Source organism: Martes martes, assembly GCF_963455335.1.
Source record: "Martes martes genome assembly, chromosome: 11".
NCBI lineage: Eukaryota > Metazoa > Chordata > Mammalia > Carnivora > Mustelidae > Martes > Martes martes.
Window position 1 is genome coordinate 59069183 of NC_137899.1, and position 12871 is coordinate 59082053.

Genomic DNA, 12871 nt, shown 5'->3' on the forward strand with positions numbered 1-12871 from the left:
TCAGGGGAGGCTCCTCCAAGGAGATGGCATTTATTTATTTATTATTACTTTTTAAAAGATTTTATTTATTTATTTGGGAGAGAGAAAGAGAGAGAGTGTGAGAGCATGAGCAGGGGGAGGAGCAGAGGGAGAGGGAGAAGCAGACTGTCTCCCTGCTGCAGGGAGCCCGATGCAGGGCTCGATCCCAGGACTCCAGAATCAAGATCTGAGCTGAAGGCCGACACTTAGCCGACTGAGCCACCCAGGTGCCCGTCTTGGGAACTTTCACATCTCTTCTTTTTCTATTAAATTTGTGAGGTTATATAGGCTCACTCTAGAACATGGAATTCTGTCCTTGGTGAGAACATTGGCATGGGCATTTGAAGATGAGTCACTGTTTAATTGGATCACTGTGTGACCCACTTAAATAAATACTGTTTTTTAAATGGAAAAGTTATTATTCGCTTTCTTTTGAAATTATTTAGAAATGACTTTGGAGACGTCCTTTAAGATTTTAACGCATGTGGATGTGGTCCTTTTGTTAAGAGAGGCGATATAGGGAAGAGGCGAGCACAGTTTCTGGCATTTGGGAGCCCTCGGTTTGAGTCTGGACCACATGGCATGGCTTGTGGTGGTCATTTATCCTCTCTGGGTATTGGTATCCTCCTCTGTAAAATGAGACAGATAAGTTGCCTGCCTCACCAACTGTCACAGGACGGTGCTTTCTAAACTGCAGAACGTTAGAAAATAAAAGTTACTCTTAAAAACTTAAATTCCATGTGTGTGCGTTATGGCGAATAGCACTTACGGCTACGATGTAATTCATGACCATAGGAGATAACTTGTCCCTGCTTATGGATGTTTGGCTTCTGGAATAATCCAGAGGAGAATATTTTTATAACTTTGCAGTAGGAATGGACTTTCTAAGTATGGGGCAAAACTTAGAAGCCGTAAGGAAACAATCGATAAAATTCGTGACCTAAAAATAGTTGGCATAACAGAACCCCTGTGAGTAAAGTAAAAAACAGTTTACAAGTCAGAAAAATATATTTGCATTTCATGTTATGTATTAAGGATAATTTTCCTAATACACAAAATTCCTACAAGTCAGTAAGGAAAAGAACACACTTACTATAGGAAAATGGTCAAAGGATATGAACAAACAATCCATAGGAAATAATTTAGTGGCTCCTAACGCATTAAAAATGCTGACATCACATGTAGTTTTTAAAAATCAGATTAAATTGCACTGAAATATTACCACATTTCACCTATATGGGATTGATAAAGATAAAAACATTTTGAAAACCATCCATGTTAGGGATTCTATGGGAAAACAGAACTCATACATACACACTTGGTGACTGTGTCTCAGTTTCCTACAAGGGCCACCTTGTCAGAGTTAATAATTCACATGGTCTGGCTTGATTCAAAAATTCACTTTAAGAAATTTGCCCTTCAGAGAAATTCACAGTATTCACTGTGTTTATAACAGCAAGAGTGTCTATCACTGTGAGCTGGCGAACATGAGTTATAGTCCATTTGCACAAGGGAGTAGTACACAGCCACGGAAAGAGAACAGGGATGCTCTGTGGACAGCTGGGGAGCAGTCTACATTGTTAAGTAAAGAGTGAGGCATAGAAAGGGCATATGTGAGTCTTCCATTTACAGGAAAGGAAAGGAAGGGGGGAAATAAATATATGTATGTGCTTGCATATGCACAGAACAGCTCTGGAAGGATTCTAAGAAATGACTAAGAGGTAGGAGGAAGAGGGAGAGTTTTTGTTATTCTATACCTTTTTGTATTTTTTTTGTTGTGAAGTGTTATATTTTAAGAATTAATGTTCAACATGAAACCAAAAATGGACAATAAAACAGTATTCGAGATAGGGATCGAGCCTACCTATAGATTCATTAATGCTGTGTTTGATACCCAGATTATTAAACAACTTAAGGTATCCACTGCTATCACAGTTTGGGGCTATGAAAAGGGGAGATGTTCTTTCAAAGAGCTCTTGGCCATTTGGGGCACACTACAATCAGAGACCAGTGGAAGGACCATATAATCAAGCATTCAGAGCTGGTGTAGCTGAAGTCTGATGGGGATTCAGTTCCATATTGGTCAGGGGAACACTATGTTCAAGACATACCTACAAAGATTGTGGTAGAGTAATGGCCTCAAAGATGTCCATGTTCAAATCCCCAGAACCCGTGAATATTTCCTTGCATTCAAGGATGGATGTGATTAAGTTAAGGGTCTTGAGATGTGATTAGCCTGGGTTTTCTAGGGGGGCCCAGTCTAATCTCATGGGTCCTTAAAAGCAGAGAACCATTCCTGGCTGTGGTCAGAGGGAGATATGCCCACAAAAGAAGGGTCAGAGATATGATATGTGGCTGGCTTGGAAGATGAAGAAAGGGGCTGGGAGCCAGGAATGCCAGCAGCCTCTAGAAGCTGGAAAAGGCAAGGGAGCAGTCTCTCCTTTAGAGCCCCCAGCCTTGCAGATGCCTTGATTTTAGCCAAGAGAGGTTGGTGTTGGATTTCTGACCTACAGAGCCGTACGGTAATAAATCTGTGTTGTTTTAAGCCACAAAACTGATGACAATTTGTTACAACAGCTATAGGAAATGATCAGAGAGACAATGGAGAAAGAACCCTGAAGCCTTGCTCTCGTGCGCTTTCTAATTTAGGAGGGAAGTGATGACAAGAATCTAATCAATAGTCATGCCAAGCCAATGTGGAAAGTGGCAGAAGATTGCAAGGAGCTGTCCACAAAGGGGTCAGGAAAGGCTCGGGGAGGAGACGCTGGCTGGGTTTGTGCCCTGAGAGGCAGTGCAGCTTGCTGGTTGGGAAGAAGGACTCTGGTACTGACTGTGGGCTTGAATCTTGTCTCTCCCTCTTCCTAGCATGGGGCCTGGAGAAAGCCAATCTCTCTGTGCCTCAGTTTTCTAATCCGTAAAGTGGGGATACTAATAATGGCTCTTCAAAGGGCTGTTGTGCAGAGTCAGTAAATTAATGTGTGTCAAGTGCTTGGGGTAGTTCCTGGCCATCCCAAGGGCGTGGAAGTGTTGGCTGTTGATATTTTGCCCTAATGGATGGGCAAGGCAGAGGCAGACAGAATGGTGGAGCATATGAGGACAGCAAGCCCACGGCTCTCAGTTGAATGGTGGGAGCACTGATGGGGAGAAGGAGAAGAAAATAAGGCTGTTTAGGAGTACAGAGCCAGATGATGGTGACCTGGGGATCTGGACTGAAGAGCCTCCACCTAGTGCCCCAGAGGATTCAGCAGGTAGGGTGACTTGAGTAGGGTAAGGGTGCTGATCACATTTCTTTAAGTGGGGAGGCGGGTTTGGTTTCTGAGCCCTAACTCCAGAGTCGTCTTCCCACTTGCCTGTCTTTTCTGTCCCCGCACAATGAGCAGCATGACCTCTCACCAAGATGAGCATCTTCATCCCCCTCAGCGCTCCCTCCACCGCCCTGCAGGATTTGGGTGCGGTGCGGGGTCCCCCACCCAGGATCTCATCAGGGTTCAGGATCTCTAGAGAACACTCTGATATCGATCGTTGGTTTTCCTGTATGGATCCTCATAGTCACCTACTTTTTCAAAGCCAGCTCTCAGCCTCTTCTGTGTCCCCGTAGGTCGAGGAGGAGAAACCTGACCTCTGTGACTTCAATGGGTCCCTACAGGCTAATGGCTGAGCCTGAGCCTACCCCTGCTGTCTTTCAGAAGTCCAGTTCCTTTTGGCCTTTTGGGGTCTGTGTCCTCTCAACATGTTAGAGCTGGTTCTTGAGCAGATGAGCCACCAGAACTTTCGGAGTTCTTGGAGAAAATGATCTTGAGGAGGAGCGTCATAAGTAGAAATGGGAATCTGAATTTTCCAGACCAGCTGCCTGGTCCCTGCTTTTTTGGAAATCCTTTTCATCAGCTCAGATTCCTCTTGCTGACTCTGGGATACCCAGGGCCTCTCAGGGAGCTGTCCCTGAAATAGGGGATCCCCAGCGTGTCCTTCCTTCCCCTCCCCTGAGAATTCTGTGCTCTTAACTCATCTCCTCCTTCTGCCCCTTCTCTCACTTTTGTTTTGTTTACCCCCTAAAAATTTCGATGCTAGAGTGTCCGTCTTTCAAGGCCTCTTCTCTGCTACCTTATCTGGTAAGTGGACTTTTGCACAGGGACAGGTAGGTGCTAACAGGTGGATTTTTTATGATCATGTGAGGAAATGCCCAGGCCTGCTCGTCCTTGGACAAGTCATCACCTCCAGTAGGTGTCTCTTCTTCTCTGAGAAACAGGGACCATAGCACTTTCCCCGTCTCAGAGGATTGTGTGACTAGGATATTGCTCATTCATTTATTCGTTCACCGTTTTAGTCTGATCATTTGAGTCCCTATGCAGTGGTTGGTATAAAGTAGTGATAAAACAGGCACGATGCCCGCCCTGCTCTTGTGGAGACCGGTCACAAATAAGAGACGGTAGCATATGTGCTGACAGCTTACGGGTACAGGGCAATGTCCGAGACAGGAGCAAGTCATCATTGTACACGGTGGCCTTCGGGTTAGCCGGACAGAGGCCTTCTGGTAAAGCAGCGGTCTGGGCTCCAGGTCTCCTGGGTTTCTGGGTGGGGGTGGGGACACATCTGGGAGCGCTTTGTTCCTCCTTTCCCTCTGTCCCACAGTGGAGGCTCTCTTTTCCTCTGCCAGGGCTTTCAGCTCATGTCTGGCTGGTGTTTGGACGGGCACCTGGCGTTTCCCGTCACTGCCTTCTCAGAACCAGGCCAGGAGGAACGGTGAGCTCGCAGGTGGGCCCCCTCCTTCCCAGTCCTGTGTGCAGGAAAGGAGGGAGGAACTGGGCTTTTGCGGCAAATGATGGAAGCTTTGGCCCCTGTTGACTTTATTATAGTTGCCAGGAGGCACAGCTAGAGATTTAGGACCATCATGATAAAGCAGTTTCAGCCACTTACAGTGATCTTCTGAGGAGACTCAGGATGCTAGTGGTCGCACGTAGAGCTGGCTCTGGGCTGCTTCATTCAAAGTGGAGGCTACACGTAGGCTCGTGCAGGGCCTTGAAGCTTGGAGCAACTCTTTCCGCAGGTGGTAGCCGACTTGGGAAACAGAACCTTTTTTTTCTTTTTTACACGGTCCTGCCTCTTAGGGAAGGGCCAAGTGTTTATGTGAAGATGATCCATGAAGCCTGCATAGGAATCAAGATGTAGAAGTTAACTGGCAAAAGGGGGAAGACGCTAGTTGTGTGTGGGTGTGCATGTGCATGCGTGTGTGTGCGCGTTCACAGAAGAGGCATGAAGGGACATCCTTGTGTGCAACAGTTTGGGAATCCTGCAGTTTTTCTTTCTCAGTCCTTCCTGTGTGGCTAACTAGGAAACCACTTAGCAGGAATCTGATCATTAAAAAAAATTTTTTTTGTTGTTGTAGTAAGAATACTTAATATGAGATCTACCCTCTTAACAATTCCCCCCCCCCTTTTTTTTTAAGTAGGCTCCACAGCCAGCACGGAGCCCAACACGGGACTTGAACTCATAACCCTGAGCTCAAGACCTGAGCTGAGATCAAGAGTCGACACTTAACCGACTGAGCCACCTGGGCGCCCCTTATCAAGTTTTTAAGTATGCAGTGGGGGATTGTTACTGATGAGTACCGTATTGGACAGCAGCTCTCTAGATTGGTTCTTCTAGAAGATACGTGATTGCGTTAGAACCTGTAAACTGATGTCTCCTCCGCAAGGCTGTTGTTTAACTTACCTGCGGTACTTTTCTTGGCTAAGAGGTTGCATGGCTGGGTTCTCCAGGATTGTTCTGCCAGACCAGGGATACCTGCTATATCCATGATGCTCTGAAAAGAATATTCGGAAGGAATTCTATACCTATAAAGACTGCATGTTTTTAAAAAAGGGTTAGATTGTGTAGCACTTTCATGAATTTGGGGCTTTGCCAAGGCTGTGTGGCTAAGTCCCTCCTCCCTGCCCCATCTTTCCTGAGCATTTGTGTAACAAAACCGCCTGTGTGGAGTGTCTCCAGCTCCCCTCTCCTCTCAGAGCTCAGTGTTCACCTGCAGTATAAAAATAAAAAACACTGCAAAGTTGGAGCTGTCATTAGACTGATAATCAGACCCCAAGCCCTTTAAAAACCTAATTTTTTGACAGATAGCAAATGTAGTTTTCTTTTTAAAAGTTACTCCTTTTTTGTCTTGTTGGACTAAAATTGCTTACTGTGGATGTGTTTTCAAAAATATAGTCCTTTCTGAAATACTATCATTTTTTTTTTAAAGAAGGCTGCAAGTTTTGTTTTTTTTTAAAGGATTTTATTTATTTATTTGACAGACGGAGATCACAAGCAGGCAGAGAAGCAGGCAGAGAGAGAGGAGGAAGCAGGCAGAGAGAGAGAAGGAAGCAGGCAGAGAGAGAGAGGAGGAAGCAGACTCCCTGCTGAGCAGAGAACCTGTTGCAGGGCTCGATATTGGGACACTGGGATCATGACCTGAGCCGAAGATAGAGGCTTTAACCCACTGAGCCACCCAAGCGCCCCCCCCGCCTTTTTTTTTAAAAGAAGTCTCCATACCTAATGTGGGGCTTGAACTTATGACCTTGGGATCAAGAGTTGGATGAAGCTCTACTGACTGAGCCAGCCAGGCACCCCTAATATAGTCCATTCTCGTGAAGGACTCAGTCTACTGTTTCACATTTTGATATTATGAGTGATTATAACATGGGATGGTGCTAGGGCTTGCTTAAAAGATTTTGCTTAAGTAGCAAACCTACTGGCTCAGTAGATCAAGCATGTCTCTTGATGTTGGGGTTGTGAGTTCTAACCCCACATTGGGGGTAGAGATTACGTAAAATCTTAAAAAAATTTCCGGGGTGCTTGGCTTGCCCAGTTGGTGGAACATGTGACTCTTGACCTCGGGGTTGTGAGTTTGGGCCCCACATTGGGCGTCGCGCCTACTTAAAAAAAGACAAAAAGATTTTGCTCTGAAACCCTTGGGATTTTCCTTGTGACAGTGACTTGTGAAGAAATGCTGAGATTTAATAACTATTTTTTGTTGTGAATATAGTTTCCTTTATTTCCAGTTGCTTTCAGTTTCGTAGCTGAGTGTTAAGAAAATAACCTGTGAACACCATGTGATTCTGCTTCAAGTGTTTTGAGAAAACAGATATTCAGGGAAGGGACTTAGAAAGCAGATTAAAATAGCAGAAAAAAGAATCAAAACAGCAAGGCAGGGCGGGTGGGGGGCGCGCCTCTCTGGCTCAGACGGTGGAGCATGAGACTCTTGATCTCAGGGCTGTGAGTTCAAGCTACACACTGGGTGTAGAGATTACTTATAAACAAAATATTTAGAAAAAATTGTTTAATTAAAAAAAAAAGGAACCAAAACAGAAATAAGCCATATGTAGTGGAAAGAATGAATCAGAAACATGATTTATTATTCATGATGTATTGATTGTGTCGATGAAGAGTCCAGCTCTTGTACTACTCTCTTCCAAATGGGAAGATGGTACTGTGTCTCACCACTGGGAAGTTTTGTGTTTGCAGTCCTTTTCCAGCTCTGCCAAGATTGTTATCTTGCCCCTGAGAATGGGCAGGTAGCACTGTGGTGCCTACACATGGATGTCCACTGGGCTGCCTGTCCTTGGTGCAGTGCCCAAGTGGCTGGCTGATTTCTGAGTCCTGTTTTTCTCCATTATTCCTGCAATTGGTGCACATGTGTATGGAGAACCCATTGTGTGCCTGGTACTGTGGTAAGAGGTCAGATCCAAAGTAAACGAGCACAGTGAGGAGCTGTGCTGTCCCTGAGCTTCCAGTTTTGTGGGGAGACAGACATGGATTCACTATTGACACAAGTAAGGGTTAAAATATCAATGGGATCAGAACTGTAAAGGAAGGTGATAGTGCAAGGAAAGTGTGACTAGGGGATCTGTCTTTGCTGGAGGGAGTTAGGGAAGCTCCTCTGGGTTAGTGAGATGGGGACCAAGATTGGACCAGTGAGGAGAGGTTAACTAAACAGGTCTGAATTCCAGCATTGCCCTTGGACCAATTGGTGACCTTGTGATGACCTTGAGCAAGCTACTTCACCTCTCTAAGCCTTCAGTGTCTTCATCTATAAAATGGGTGGTTGTGGGAATTCAGCGAGGCAGTGTGCATACCATACTCCGCACGATGCCAGCACATAGCTGACACTCAGAAACAGGAGCTCTTCTGATTACTGCCGGTGTTTTCTGTTCATTTGGAAACTTTGAAAAGATACTTGTTTAAACCTTTTTTTTTTTTTTTCTTTTTTTCTGGTTAGCAAGAGCTACTATATACATGAGGATATCTAACTTGGAAAATGAAAGCCTAAAGGGAGATTTATCGATGGTCTTCAAGGAGGCCAAGTGTCCTTGGCATCTAAGACATGGGAAAGGCTCAGCCGACACCGGACTTGTGTGAAGTCACATTCAGAATGAGGCTGCTTTGGAAGCAGTTGTCGTGTACTAGGATTCTAAGACACAGTATTTTTAGATCACATCTCCTACATTTCTGTTTCTCATGGCAGTCATGAGTAGCTAGGCTAATGTGTACTTTCTGTACCAATACTGTATTCTATTTGCCCAGTGATTTTTGCTCCTGCGTTTTCAGTTTTGCATGGATATTTCTTACAGCTAAAGGGCTGGTGGTCCCTGTGCATCCTTGGAGAATGGCAAGTTTTGCTTTTCTTTCTGTGCTCTGGGACATATACATGCCCATGTATAGGTGTACAATCCAGCTTTTTACTGAAAGAATAATAATTTTTTGTATCTCTCATTGTTCTTAGATTTTGAAGAAAAAGGAACCAAGGATTCAGCCAGTGGTCACACTTAAGTTTTATTGCACACTTGGTAAGTGCTTTGAGTGCATTACTTGACTGATTTAATCCTCACCCTATGAAACAGGCACAATTAAGAATCCTATATTCCCCCCTGCAAGAAAATGGAGGACCAGAGAAGTTAGGTCACTTGTCCAAGTTCACACAGCCATGAGTGGCATAGTTGGAATTTGAAGCCAGATGTGAATTGCTCCAAATCTGAGCTCCCAACACTTCCATCCTGCCTTTTGGGCTAGTTATTGAAGATTTTCAAACCCCTGTGTCAGGAGGGTAATATATGTCAGAAGATTAATTAGACTTATACAGTCATGAGAAAGGCTTATGACAAATATCCGTGGCCTCTGAAGAGCATGGGGAAGCTTGTTGAATTTAGGTTTATTCACTGAGTCAGTGGAAGTGGATATTGTCGTGATGTTCTTCTGGATTAGTTTCCTGATTGTTATAAACCTTGGTTTTACAGAACGGGTCTTAAGGAGCACTAATGTATATCAACCAAAAATTAAAGATGCCTATGAGTATTAGGAGTTTATACTTAAAATAACATTTTTCCTTCTTCCGCATTCTTTCCTGTCTGTATCACAATTCCTATGTTAATAGCTTTAGTATCTTCAGGTCAACTATTGTTTGTTGCCTTAAAGCTCTTTGAGAACTGCTTCCCGTCCATTTGGAAGCAAGGGAAGGATGAATTAGAGATAATGTATTCAGAAATGGGTGTAGGCAATATGGGTGGAGTTGGAAAGGCATATTCCGGAGACCTCTGGCCACCGAAGCTGCTGGCTGTCAGCGCCTGATACCGGCACTGACTTCCATGGAGCCTGTCTGGGCCCAGCTGAACTGGCTTCCAAACCCGGCCGCATGTGCTCACGGTTCCTGTTTTATTTTTCTGCTAATGCGAATCCTGCCTCAGAAATTAAGCATTGTTTTTGACGGGTCAGAACCGGATACAAATACAGCCTGATGTGTCCACCAAGGGAGGGAGAAATATCAAACAGTGCTGGGCGGGGGTGGGGGGGAGGAAGTGGAGTGGTCTCTTCCCCAGGCCTTGTTTCCTTTCCTAGTATTGGTTTTTCCTGACTCTGCAGAGGAGGAATAAAGATGCCTGGGGGCTCCAGGTTATTTTACATATTTGTATAGCTCTATGCATTTAACACATCTGTTTCATCTGTGTTTTCAAATCACAAAAGTAATGTACTTTAAAAAGTAAGAGTTGTTGATGATCCAGGAGTGTATCAAGTAGAAAAAAGAATTGCTCAGTTGGATTCACTTTGGCACACATGCTCTGGAATGCTTTTCAGTGCATAAAGTCTACCCACATGTATATTGTTAAAGAACAAAAATTCAACCAGTCAGCATCCCAACTAGCAAGTAGAGAGATGCTCTCGGGAGCTGTACAAAGTGGAAGGTTTTTATAGGAAGAAGGATGGGGCAGGGAAGTTATTAGAAAAAAAAACCCAAAAAACCTCAGGCAAGGTCATTTTCCCTTGGGAAGAGTAGGGGTATGATCAGCAGATTACCTCACCCTCCTTTGGGTGGGGGGCATGGGGGAGTGGATGAAGAGGGTCCGTGTGACAGATTATTGTATTGGTGCTGGCCAGATAATTCCTGACTGACCCGTGGAGACTACATTTCTGGAGGAGCTTTAAACTGCATTTAGGTTAGGTATGAAGCCCTGGTTTGCTGGCATGGTCTGGCATATGTGACTCCATTTTGGGCCTTTCATTTTCTTTCGGACAATGGACACACCCCAGCAATGGAATCACACCACATGTTGATCTGCAAGTCGCCATTCCACTTTGTGCGTCACGGAGAGCACTTACAGATTCCGCTCTCCCTTTTTTGAACAACTATAAGGTATTCCACAAATATGTCTTACTTTATTTAATAGTTCCCTTACTAGCAGGCATTCAGGTTGTCTCGGCATCTCCAGTTATAAACATGGTCCCAGGTGAGCAGCCTCACAGGTGTGGCTTTGCACCTGGGTGCTTGTCTTTCTCTGGGATCCCTTCTTAGAAGTGGGGATGCTGGGTTGGAGGAGGTGTGAGTGCGAGACTTTGGAGTCAGTAAGCCTGTGTTCAGGTCAGAGCACTGCTCCAACTCACACGGAGTCATGTTTTATGTGCCCAGGGGGCAGGCGGAGCAGTGCCAGCCCGGAGCCACGGGACAGAGCTAGTTCGTGGACATGATGATTCTCCCAGCTAGCTTACCCTTTTCAAATGTGTGAAGGTAAAAATTTAGCCCTGTTGAAATCTTGACTTTTGCTTCAGTCCAGATGTATTCCCGGAGAACTTGAGTCTATCAAGTCTGCTCCTAGAACAAAGGCAGTTTGGGTTTTCTTTCCCACTCCCCAACCATCTGCATCTGTTTGCCCTTCTAGTATTTTGTTAATCTTTGGACTTGAAATAGCTGACAAGATCACAAGATCAGCATTGTCTGAAAAACACTCCCTCTGGCTTTAATTTGGTCAGTTTTGTGAGGCCTTGCCCCTGAGTCCTTTCCTAGCCAGACTCCCCAGGCCAAGGCTCCTTTCTAGGTGGACCTGAGCCCCATGGGGTCACGGATCCAACAGTGAGAGCTGGCCAGGTTATGCTGGAGCAGGACATGAACCACGTACTGGGAGTGAGCAAGGCCAGCTGACCGCTGGGCACTCTAGTGACTTTGCTGTCCTCTACCTCTCTGTGTTCAGCCACGGCTTACGTTAAGGGGCTGAACAAGTCACTTTGTTTTCTTGTAATTTACCAGGTTTTAACATGGGGCTCTGACAAGGCTTAGGGCAGGGGTTATTTCTGTCTGACGCATTGCTCACATCACTCTGCCTCTGCTTTATCTCCCATCTTCTCCCTGCTCGGCACCCCCATGGCAGAGGGCACTGGGTGATCTGATCCTGCCCCTTTCCCATGGAGCCAAACAAGCCCTTTTGAATATTTACTTTCAGAGATCAGAGAACATTTCTTTGGGATCTGTCACTTAGTCCTGAGGTCCCTCCCCTTGACCATGAGGAATGACTGTGTTGGTCTCCTATAATTTGGGAGGCCTTGAGACTGAAGTGATTATTGTTTAACCTTCTAGATTCCCACGAAGAAAGGAACTAGAGTAGCACTTACAGATTCCCCCAGATGATCTTTTCCAATGATTGATGAGAATAAGAATCCAAACCAGAATGACCTAAGGGCTTCTTCAGATGGCTTGCCAGTCCTGTTCTCCTTTTCTTCCTGAAGCCATGTTAGAGCGAAAGGTTTGTTTTGGGATCTGCCTTTTAATTTGTTTCTACAAAAGTTTTCCTAAGAAAAATTCAGATCTCATTGATTTGTGTGTAACTTCACAGTAGGGAGGCATAAAGATGGCAATTTATTGGTTCACATTTGATGTACTGTGAAAAAAAAATTGAGGTTTTTGAGTGGCTCAGTCAGTTCAACGTCCGACTTTTCATTTCGGCTCAGATCAGGATCTCAGGGTCGTGACACTGAGCCCCGTGTCTCATTTGCGCTGAACATGGAGCCTGCTTAAGATTCTCTTTCTCCCTCTGCCTCTGCCCTTTCCCACACATGCTCTCTCTCTCTCTCTCTCTCTTAAAAAAAAAAACAGAGATTTTAAGAATATGTGTAATCTTTTCAAACTAATACTGCATTGAAGATAAGTGCCAGTAGGTCGGGGTGCTGACACTTAACTCCATGGACAGTATGGCAGGTTGTGCCAGCAAGTTCACGGTAAGACCTTGAACACATTAGCTATTTCTGTGCCTTTTAGCTTTTCCACCTTCAGATTCAGGAGAACTAAATACGCTGGTTAAGAAAACGGAATGAACATATGCCTCTAACTGTTCACTGCCTTGTGGAAGACGGAGGCACTTTACCTATCAAACAAGGCAGGCGGGTGGCCCTGGACCAGGTAACAGGAAGCTGCGTGTCTGACCCCATCTTTGCTCTGGGGCCTTACTGTCTACCACTCCCTCTGTCCCAGCCACAGTGAACCACTTCCTGTTCCCACCTTTGGGCCTTGCGGCCTGTAATCACACGTTCCCTCCGCTTGGAACCACCCTCTGCCATCTTA

General features: G+C 45.1%; 1 protein-coding gene across 3 annotated transcripts in view; it reads left to right on the forward strand.

Moving 5' to 3' along the window:
- The window catches only part of SNX10 (sorting nexin 10), a 70649-nt gene that overhangs the window by 10852 nt on the left and 46926 nt on the right, over positions 1-12871 (forward strand). For 2 of the 3 annotated variants that reach the window (XM_080818422.1, XM_080818423.1), the window contains one exon: positions 8774-8837. The exons of the other annotated variant lie outside the window; for it this stretch is intronic. The gene's annotated coding sequence lies outside the window, so the exon portion shown is untranslated. The remainder of the gene's footprint in view (positions 1-8773; positions 8838-12871) is intronic. 3 annotated transcript variants of the gene reach the window in all.